We start from the raw sequence: 12,096 nt of genomic DNA, 5'->3' as shown, positions 1-12,096 counted from the left end.
TGTATCTTAAATCTATTTTATGTGTACATTAATTTAAATATTTATTTGTCTATTAATACCTTGCAAAATATCTATTATTATTTAAATCTTCAACTAAGTAGACTAATAAAAACAAAGTTTGTGTTTTGTATTCTTGTTCTGATTCAGCTTGTATTTCAGTTTTCTTGAGTCATAAAATTCAATAAGCCCAGCCTTAATCGCGCTTCTAGACAATTTCTTTTGAAAAATTTCTATGTCTCCTTCATTATCACATCATTGAAAAACAGTTGCTCACACCTATAAACCTTATCAGAAAGTTCTCCAAACCTGGCTTAGTACACCATGCATCAATCATAGTTTAGTTTCGTCACAAAATATTATATCGCCCAGAGTATTTGAAAAAATCATACCACTTCCAATATCCAGTGCACAGAGCAAATGTTTTTTCCTGGCTATTTTAGGGGTTTTGAGAACCGTCTTGTGGCAATTAAGATAAATCAACTGAATGAGACTTTCCTCAATTCGATTTTCAAGCAGTTTATATTATAAAAGGTAAGTTATTGAAGAAAGAAGGTATGACGGAGTTAGGAGAATTTTTCCAAATCTAGATTTCAACAGGTATAATTTAAACAAGCACTATTTCATTGATTTTTCTAGCAATTCTTTTTTCTTACAAATAATGGTTCAATTCACATGTAACTTTCTCGCTTTGCTTGACAATTTATACTGTAACAACAAAGCGAGGAAAGCAAAGGGTATGTCAGAATTAGCGACTGTTGCTTGGCAAAGTGTAAAAAAATGAAAGTTGCCCACAATTTTTCTTCGTTTTACTGCGTTTCGCTTCGATGTATACGTACTCATACAAAAGCATACATCATACTTTTCTGTCAAAACAAATATCTGAAGCAGAGAATGTAAAATATAGAGAAGGTCCAACCGAGAACTTAAATGAACGAGAAGGTGCAAAGTGAATTTTGTATGATGCTCGATTGGTTGGCTGAAAATTTGAGATCAAGGAGTTCACCATTTTCTGTAATATTTGCTGTTATTTAACAGAAATGAGAATTTATAACAGCGTTCTCTGACAAATTACGTATCTCCCAACACAAAGAGAAAAATGAAATGAAATGAATGAGAAAACAAAAAATACAAATATGATTTTTTTGCACAAATGCTACATTGATAAAATGTGAAAGATTATGCAAGAAATGATATTTTACTATTTTCATAATTTTCTAATTTCAGCTGTTACAGAATTAATAATTTATTTATGTACATATGTTATATTATATAATATACTTGTAATAATATATTATCAATTATCAATAAAAACATGTGAGCGCACTGCTTTATATGAAAGTATGTATGTACAAATATGCGCATGACCGCGCAAAATAAGTGATGCATACACAAATCTACAGACATTTAAGCGTACAAATGTAAGTACGTCAGCCAATAGACAAAATACAAACATTGTTGTACAAAAACAACAATTGTCTCAAATAGCATTAGCACTAGAAATCAATATGGCAGCCAAATTGACAAATCCTCAATTTGTAGTAAATCACACACCAACAACATTTTCATTCATGAACGCTGAGCATGCGTTTGCCCACAAACGTCTTTTCGCGACGATGGCAAAAGCTAGAAATGATAAATTGAACATATTTCTGATGTTCCCTCTAGAAGAGAAAAGTGACAACCCTGCAAACACAGAAATCAATGACAAAAGTGGCAACAAAGGTTTTGTCGATTTAAAATATTTCACAATTCTAAAATATTTTTCCGTGGCTCGCAAAAATCTTCGTCAATATGTAGCATGTTCATATAAAAACATACATACCTACAATGATTTGTGGGCAAAGCTGTTAGAGCGGCAAGGGAAGCGATGACAATCGGCGAGCGTTCGTTTATTTTTCGGCACATCTCGGATTTTCTACCAACAACACAATGTTGTGACGCTTTGTCGTCGCGTCAGTCCTTCGACAGATTGACTCTTTGACATAAAAGCAAAGAACGTGAGCTTCGATCATTGGTTGACCGTGTCAACGGAGATTTCACATGAAGTAATATGAATGTTCATATCTACATACATATGTTGTTTATAGACAAATTTACAAATATTTTTACACAGGATATGAAAATGCCGACGGCAAAACACAATTCTGTACTTTTATGACTCCATAATGGTGTCAAGCACTTGAATTATTTTAAGAAATATATCAAAATATGTTTATATTATTATTAATAACTCACAAGAAAGTAAAAATAAATTAACATAAATTAATTTAAATAAATGAATTTACATATAACTTTAAGATATTCTGCATATACAGGGCGGCTCACGAATCATGCTACAAAAATAAACCGTTATAAGTTTCTTTTTTATACATTTTTTTTGTATTGTATAGAAAATTTTAATTTTATTTTATACAATTAATTATTCCTCCATGCTCTGCCACGCATATGCGACACCTAATTAGAAAATTAATGCGGACTGAAGGATTGAAGTCAGGATTGCCTCAAATATGTATTTAATGGACTGCTTCAGTTCAGTCAGATTTCTGGGTTTGATTTTGTTCACCTCTTGCTTAACATAACCCTATAAGAAAAGACCAAGCGGTCGCAAATATTCTTATATATATATTTATATATATATAATTATGTGTGCATGTAAACAAATATAAAAGTACCCATTATAATTGTTAATTTGTCTACATGCAACTATGTATGTAAATATGTACACTCATTGTTTCATGGGAAATCAGAACCATACACACTCTTACAAACATACATCGAACATGGCAAGTGCAAAATCAACCCCTATTCATATACATACAACGTGGCATGCGTAATGGAAACAAAGTCAACAAGTCGTGTGCATATATACGGGCAGATTTGTGTACAAAAAATTCAAATATTTACATACGCACTTATGTACATTTTCTGGCAAATACAGTCAATCCCGGTTAAGTGCCAAAACCAAAGTTGAAGAGCTTTTGTGATTTGTAGTACATAAGCGATTGTGGTACTTAAGCGAGTGGTACCAAAAAAATAATTTCTATGTATTTAAAAAAAAATTACCGTTTTCCTTAAAAAATTAAGAAAAAAACGTGAGATGCAGCAAGACACAGGCAGATAAGAGGGATTGGAGGAGTGATACTTAACCGGGGTTAACTGTATACATAAATCAGAGGAATATTGAATATTTTCTTTAAAAAGTTTCTTGAATTGTAAATCGACAAATATACTATGTTGTCACTTTTATTCAAAAATATTTTAATACTCATTTTTGCGGGGTTGTCACTTTTCCCTTCTAGAGGGAATATCAGAAATTTGTTCAGTTTATAATATTTAGCTTTTGCCATCGTCGTGAAAAGACGCTTGTAGGTATCTATTTTTATGAATGAAGCGAGGTTGCTTGTTAAAAGTACGCCCGCATTCATGAATGAAAATGTTGTTGTTGTGTAATTTACTATAAATTTGGGCTTCGCCTATTTGGGTGACATATTGACTTGTGACGATTGTTGTTTTTGTAGAACAATGTTTGTAGTGTAGCATGTTCATATAAAAACATACATACCTACAATGATTTGTGGGCAAAGCTGTTAGAGCGGCAAGGGAAGCGATGACAATCGGCGAGCGTTCGTTTATTTTTCGGCACATCTCGGATTTTCTACCAACAACACAATGTTGTGACGCTTTGTCGTCGCGTCAGTCCTTCGACAGATTGACTCTTTGACATAAAAGCAAAGAACGTGAGCTTCGATCATTGGTTGACCGTGTCAACGGAGATTTCACATGAAGTAATATGAATGTTCATATCTACATACATATGTTGTTTATAGACAAATTTACAAATATTTTTACACAGGATATGAAAATGCCGACGGCAAAACACAATTCTGTACTTTTATGACTCCATAATGGTGTCAAGCACTTGAATTATTTTAAGAAATATATCAAAATATGTTTATATTATTATTAATAACTCACAAGAAAGTAAAAATAAATTAACATAAATTAATTTAAATAAATGAATTTACATATAACTTTAAGATATTCTGCATATACAGGGCGGCTCACGAATCATGCTACAAAAATAAACCGTTATAAGTTTCTTTTTTATACATTTTTTTTGTATTGTATAGAAAATTTTAATTTTATTTTATACAATTAATTATTCCTCCATGCTCTGCCACGCATATGCGACACCTAATTAGAAAATTAATGCGGACTGAAGGATTGAAGTCAGGATTGCCTCAAATATGTATTTAATGGACTGCTTCAGTTCAGTCAGATTTCTGGGTTTGATTTTGTTCACCTCTTGCTTAACATAACCCTATAAGAAAAGACCAAGCGGTCGCAAATATTCTTATATATATATTTATATATATATAATTATGTGTGCATGTAAACAAATATAAAAGTACCCATTATAATTGTTAATTTGTCTACATGCAACTATGTATGTAAATATGTACACTCATTGTTTCATGGGAAATCAGAACCATACACACTCTTACAAACATACATCGAACATGGCAAGTGCAAAATCAACCCCTATTCATATACATACAACGTGGCATGCGTAATGGAAACAAAGTCAACAAGTCGTGTGCATATATACGGGCAGATTTGTGTACAAAAAATTCAAATATTTACATACGCACTTATGTACATTTTCTGGCAAATACAGTCAATCCCGGTTAAGTGCCAAAACCAAAGTTGAAGAGCTTTTGTGATTTGTAGTACATAAGCGATTGTGGTACTTAAGCGAGTGGTACCAAAAAAATAATTTCTATGTATTTAAAAAAAAATTACCGTTTTCCTTAAAAAATTAAGAAAAAAACGTGAGATGCAGCAAGACACAGGCAGATAAGAGGGATTGGAGGAGTGATACTTAACCGGGGTTAACTGTATACATAAATCAGAGGAATATTGAATATTTTCTTTAAAAAGTTTCTTGAATTGTAAATCGACAAATATACTATGTTGTCACTTTTATTCAAAAATATTTTAATACTCATTTTTGCGGGGTTGTCACTTTTCCCTTCTAGAGGGAATATCAGAAATTTGTTCAGTTTATAATATTTAGCTTTTGCCATCGTCGTGAAAAGACGCTTGTAGGTATCTATTTTTATGAATGAAGCGAGGTTGCTTGTTAAAAGTACGCCCGCATTCATGAATGAAAATGTTGTTGTTGTGTAATTTACTATAAATTTGGGCTTCGCCTATTTGGGTGACATATTGACTTGTGACGATTGTTGTTTTTGTAGAACAATGTTTGTAGTTTCTGCGGATGACATATTTACATGCGTACGCATATATATATGTATGTAATTTGATTTGTGTATGCATTATTTGTTCGGCAATTTTATGTATACATAGATAATAGAGCCGCAAAGAACCAATATACTTGAGGAATATGTATCCAGTGGCGTAGCGTGCCTTGTCAGGGCCCCGTATAAAAATTTTTTTGGATTGTATTGTGAAGAGGTCCGAACAAGGACACGCCGCAATTCTCTCCTCCTTCACCTGCATTCCTGAAAATTTGGATCACTGCGTCACAGCGGCCTCTCGAGGCGGCTTTTTCTCTGCTCATATCCCGACGAGGGAGATGTGGAGGGGAAGAAGCCGCTGGAGAAGAGGCGCGGTGAGTTTTTTCACGGATGGGTCGAGGCTAGGAGGGAAAGTTGGAGCGGGGGGTTTTCTGTAAAGAGCTCTCCGTCAATCTTTGCTTCAGGCTACCGGACCACTGTAGCGTTTTTCAGGCGGAAGTGGCCGCGATCAAGGTGGCGGTAGAAGTACTGTTACGTTTAGAGAGGTGAGCATTCACTCCGACAGCAGAGCGGCAATACAAGCCCTGAGTGCGCGAACCGTGCGTTCAAAGCTAGTCAAGGAGTGTCTGTCCTCGCTAGAATTAGCATCAGGCTACTTCAATATCAGGCTCGTTTGGGTGCCTGGTCACAGCGGAATCGCTGGGAATTGCAAGGCCGAAGAGCTGGCCAGGGGGGGTACCCTTGCCCCGCTCACATCGGAAAGGGATCGAGTTGGTTCTCCACTAACGTCTTGCATTCTCGCTCTGGACCAATGGACCTCGCAGGAGCTCAGCAGACGCTGGTCGGCGACCAGGAAACATCCCGGCACTTTCTCCTCCATTGTCCGGCTTTTGTTAGGTTGAGATTGAAACATCTCGGCAATCATACTTTTGGCGGTCCAGAAGATCTGGCCGAAACAGATATTGGCCATCTCAACAAGTTGATCCGGCTCATAGGAGTTTTGAGTACCACAACGGACCGGCGTTTAAGCTGTCCAAGTGTGATCCTTCTTAGGATCGACCCGCTAACCTAACCTAACCTAACTCCTATATGGAGGTAAAGATTTTTCACAAAAGAAAAAAAATATTGTGAGAAGAAATATTTATTTATCACATAATTTACCCATTTTACAAATAAAAATCGAATTTTAAATATTCACTCTCCTTGCCTTTTTTTCGGCAAACTGATTTATTAAATCATTTATGGCTGATGATGATTTTAGTTTTTCTAAAGTTTCTGCCTCTATGGACAATAGTGAATGTCTGACAACCGTTCTTGTCCCATCGAAGTTCTTAAGTAATTTTTATTAGTTTTAATTTTGAAAAACTTCTTTCTGCCGTTGCGGTTGTAACTGGAAGGGTCAAGAATAAAAAGCATGCTGTGATTACCTCGGGAAAACTGGATACAAGACTATTGAATTTTACTAGCAATAATTCACTGAGTTCTTTAATGGAATAAATTTTTTTAATTTCAGAATTTAAGCATGTTTTTAGAGCCTTTAATTGGGCACAAAGATTAAGTGAGATGTCTTTACTGTATTTAGCAGACAGTTTTCCGGAAGCGTTTAATATCTCTTCGCTTAAAGAAGATAGGAGTTTCTCCGGTTGTAATATTTCGAATATACTACTCAGGTTGCTAAGGCTCTGAAATCTTTCTTTAGTTTGAGAAATTAGTATATCTAAACAGCAATAGTATACATTGACTTTGAAATAGGATTCCGGGTCGGAAATTCTCTCGTCTTGTGATAACTCATCAAAAAAACGCTTCGTTATCTTTCGCCTACTGTTTTTAAAAACAGTTGTTACCACCTACTCTTTTGCTAAATCTTTGGATTCATTTAGCAAACTATTAAATGAATTCTGATTTCTTAATTGGCACAATCTATTTAAAAGATTACTTAATAAAATACTAGATTTCTGTAAGTCATTATTTTCATGCTGTAGAGCTTTAGAAACAGGATTAATAATTTCAAATAGTGAAGAAAAAAATGTAACGAGCACTAAGAAATCAAAACTCTCTAAAATATTAATTATACTTTTACATTCTTCACGTTCATCTTTTTTATTTGAAATTAAATTTAGTTGGTACAAAGTTTTCATGATTAGTAAAAAATTTTTCTTTACTGCTAATAAAGCGTCGTTCCTAGAAGACCATCTGGTAGGACATACCTTTTTAAGGGTAATCAAATATTTTTCAGATGAATCGTCACTTAGTATAGCCCAGCGTTTTATACTATTGCCAAAAAAAGTATATATTTTTTCTAAATTATCGAAAAAAGTCGATACTTCACGAACATGTCTCGCAGCATCGTTCAAAACTAAGTTTAAAGCGTGCGCAGCACAATGAACATAATCGGCATTTGGAGCATGCTCTTTTATTAAGGTTTGTAATCCTCCATACACACCCGACATAACATTTGCTCCATCGTATCCCTGTCCTCTACATATAGTCAAATCAATTCCATATTCTTTAGTCAAATTTAAAATGACAGTTTTCAGACCTGCAGCACTGCAATCGGTTACTGCTATAAATCCTAAAAAGGATTCACAGATTTTTATTTCTTTAGGCACATTATCATCATTTTCTGTAACCGAGATATATCGAAAAACTACAGATAGTTGGTAAATTTTTGACAAGTCTTGTGTTGTATCCAGAATTATTGTCAGAAATGGAGCTTTTTTAATTTCTGAGATAATATTGTTCCTAACGGTGGTACCAAGCAAACTAATAATTTCATTTTGAATCGTAGGGCTTAAATAATTTATTTCACCTTTCGGTTTTAGAAGAAGTTCTTTTAAAGTTGCATCATAGTTAGATAGCAGACGTGAAATTGCCAGAATCAGAATCATGCCCCCTCAAAGGTAGATTACAAGATACTAAAGTAATTATAACATTAATTATACGATGCAGTACATCTCTCCAGAATGTAATTTTACTTTTCAATAGAGTATCGATGGTATTTCCTTGCAACCAATTATTATAAGAGAGTGAGGCACTAATATTCTGCTGTGACTTTTCATGGTCAAGAATAGTTTGTGTGAAATTGCTTCTAAACGAAACACCGTTAACCCAAGCAGAGGAGTACGATTTGTTTTGACGATCTGCTAATAACCAACAGAAGTGACAGTACGGTTTGTTTAAAACGTTAGAATAACATAACCATGGTCTTATAATTTTTATGCCTGCCTGATTGAAATATGAATAATAATAAGCCGAAAAAGGTCGGTTCGTTTCTGAAACTTTTGGAAATGGTCCTTGTGGTTTAAATGGACCTAATTTAAAAATTATTTTTCGTTCGCATTTAGTTAAATTGTCACCAAAATTTCCTCTATCTGATGAAATTATATTACAATCTGCAGATATATCAGAATCGTTGACTTGGGGTTCCTCGATTTCTGGATGGACATCCGATAAAGTATGTGCTTGGCTTTCTTCTATTTCCGGATGGATAATTGACGAAGAACATGCTTCAGAAGAATCTAAAAATAAACGAGTAATTGTTAAAAAATAAATACGAATGCCTTGATACTAAACTAAAAAGAGTTATATATAAATAAATAACGTTACTAAGGGTCACAGTTAGAGAGTGTTCAGTTCAGACGCAAACAGACTCTACACGGATTGTGCTCGTACCTATTAGTAGATACAAAATCACCTGCAGCCCGTCCGTGCATTACTATACACCTGCGTGCTATTTAAACGCAGCGCGTAGTGTAGTGGCCATACAAAACGAGAACCCGAAAGCGAGTCTGCACATCTGAAGTTCTCAACACGCAATTAACGATACGATACGGACTGATAGACAAACAACAAAACAAATCGATCCTATAGATAAGTTAGAATTTTGTTTTTTTTTTTAATCAAGGCACGGAACCCTAAAAACAGTATAATTGTGAAAATCGAGGGGGGAGACCACTTTTTGTGACGCACAGATGGACAGACCGAAATTAAAAGATTTCCTTGTTTATCACTACGGGCCCCTAATAAATGGGTTGGGTAGTACTTACCTTACAGTATCTTGTCTCTGAAAAAATGAAGAAATTTTGGGCACTTTTTTTATAACCTCGTCCCTTTTCTGTTTAATTTTTCTTTTCTCAGCGCCGCTGGGATAATCTCTTTTCCTTTCACTCATTTCTTTTACAAATCGCTACTAATACTGCTAAACCAGAAGAACATTATTGTTTGTACTGAATTACAATGTAATGCACATTTATATAAAGCGCGTAAATAAACAGTGCACTGTACTCCGTGGTTTAACATCCAATGCAAAGTACAGCAACGTACACGTACATCGCGATATCGATGAAGGATTCCCGGGGATTCCCCGCTGAGTTGAAGATGAAGTAAGTAAAACGGGGAAGTCCCGCAGCCCGCCATAACGATGTAGAGTGTTGCCAACTTTTGAACGCCCGCTTAAGGCGGGAAAAAAAGGAATTGCTTAGAATTTTGTCATTTGTAAAATAAAATAAATTATAAAGTTTTTATTCTTTTACCTTACACACTTTGGGGGCCCCCGTATAATTGATACGGCAAATACGGCGGTAGCTACGCCCCTGTATGTATCAGACCTGTACAACTCTCTCACTCCCAAATGTGCACCACGATCTTTGGCACTTCTGCCTGTTAAACGTTCGTAAGGGCATGGATCTGGCGGAACAGATAGACGATTCGACATTCTGCCCAATGAATAACAAAGCCCCTGCCAGAACTATGGTCACCTGTAGCAGCTCGCATAATATCACCATCGCTAGTCGTGGACTGATAAACAGCATAACCTGGTGACCTATGCTAACATTAGCATCAGACCATCTGCCCATAATAATATCGATCGAGAAATCGTATATACTCTGACTTTACTTCTGTGGACAACCGCACCTACGTTAACTTTAACGAAGTGTCGGCGTCAAAGAATTCACCGAGAGCCTCATCAATGCAGAACCCATTCCTACGGACGTATTCTTTGACGAACGTCAATTCTGCAAGATGATCGCTGCTGCTCGCTTCCATCCCGCTGTTAGAATTTAGAAATTATGACCAAATTTCCCAGTTGAAGCAGCAGTCTTAGCAGTCCTGGTCGATCCCTGTGATCCCCGTATAAGTGATCTCTATTTGGAGATTCGAAAGCTGGTATATCAACATAAGCGGATGAAATGGGTGAAGCACCTGAAGTCATGTAATCTCTCGGCCAGAGAGTGCAAGCTTTGAACTACTGTCAAAACCCTGTCTCATCCTAGGAGACACGTTGATGATCATGTTTCAATTCGACGCTCGTGCCTGCTCGGACACGCAGAAGTGCGGGAACTTCTTTAACCGACAATTTATACTGCAAGCATCGGTGTACAAGGCGAAAAGATGTGTTAGCCAACGATTTCGCAAAGGCATCCCACAATAGCCGGTTCTACGATACCGGAATTGACCCGGATTTTATCCGGCCAAGGGCAGTTATTTCAGCGATCTAACCCTGTTTGGATCGGTAAGTCTTTGTTTAAGTCAAAACGAGGTCAAAACTCCAAACTTAGAAGAATTAAACAAGCTGGATGTAGTGCAACGCAGACGGAGAAGCTTCAGACATGTCAAAACACAGCACGCCGGACTATCGCGGGATGCCTCTTTATGTCCCCAATAAAACACCTACATAGTGAGGCCCGTATGCTTCCGGCTAAGGAACATAACGAGCTCCTCTCCAAGCAGTTTCTGCTGGGGTGTTTTCGTAGAAACCACCCCTGCAGCCGTCTGCTTGAAGAGGAGCCGCCTTGTAGGAGCATCTAGAGGTCCTTCCTTGATTACGTCGACATTGGACATTACGCCGACTAAACCTCGGACGCAACAAACTTTAGACATACACTGACCGCCATTCACAGTGTAGCCATCAACACCTTCACCGACTCCCTCTCAGTGAATGGCCTACTAGGAGCCAAACCACCACCCATCGCAGACGTATAGCTCGAGTTGCCACGCGAATCTAGAGTGACTCTCGCGCAACTTCGTTCTAGATACTGTAGCAGATAAAACTCTTACTTATCCAGAATCGACCCCGACATATGTACCAAATATATGTCTTGCATGCAATGAGTCTCCGCATGACTTTAACCACCTCTTTGCATGCCCAACGAACCCCACTCATCTAACACCCATTTCCCTATGGTCCGACCCCGTCGAAACAGCTGCAATGAGTCTCCGCATGACACTAACCACCTCTTTGCATGCCCAACAAACCCCACCCATCTAACACCCTTCTCCATATGGTCCGACCCCGCCGAAACAGCTCGTTTCCTGGGCCTCCCGTTAGATGACCTCGACGACAACGAATCTGGAATTTATCACCCAAACGGGGACTAGGTAACCGTTACAACAACAACAACAAACAGCTCGTTTCCTGGGCCTCCAGTTAGATGACCTCGGCGACAACCAAATTGAATCTTACCACCCAAGCGGGGACTAGACAACCGTTACACCAACAACAAAGTCATCGAAATCCATCAGCCCAGATGGAATAAATATGCTGATTCTAAATTCTTGGCTCGATGGGAGTAAGTTATCTCAACAACGTCCCTAACTTGTCATTGACCACTCTTCATATACCGGTGTGCGGAAAATCAAAATGGTGGTCCAACTACTGAAACCTGGGAAGCTTGCCAACCTAGGGAAGTCTTGTCACCTGATAACTACCCTTTCTCCAGTAGTGGAAATACTTGAGGCTTTGTTACTCCGGACCTTCACGCACCATCTGAGCTTAGACGAACTGCAGCACGGCTTCCGTAAAGTGTACAAACTGGACCTCAAAATTTCCGTCGAT

At 37.1% G+C, this 12,096-nt stretch overlaps 1 non-coding gene across 1 annotated transcript; it reads right to left on the bottom strand.

The window, feature by feature from the left end:
• Positions 1-8,031: 8,031 nt before the first annotated feature.
• Positions 8,032-11,414, bottom strand: LOC118680455 (uncharacterized). Its single transcript, XR_011395152.1, has 2 exons — positions 9,308-11,414; positions 8,032-8,779 (listed from the first exon to the last, which is right to left on the bottom strand). It is a non-coding gene; the product is annotated as an uncharacterized protein (transcript).
• Between the last annotated feature and the right edge of the window lie 682 nt (positions 11,415-12,096).

Source organism: Bactrocera oleae, chromosome 3 (genome assembly GCF_042242935.1).
Source record: "Bactrocera oleae isolate idBacOlea1 chromosome 3, idBacOlea1, whole genome shotgun sequence".
Classification (NCBI taxonomy): Eukaryota; Metazoa; Arthropoda; class Insecta; order Diptera; family Tephritidae; genus Bactrocera; species Bactrocera oleae.
Note: the sequence above shows the minus strand (reverse complement) of the source record. Positions and strands in the feature narration are given on the sequence as shown.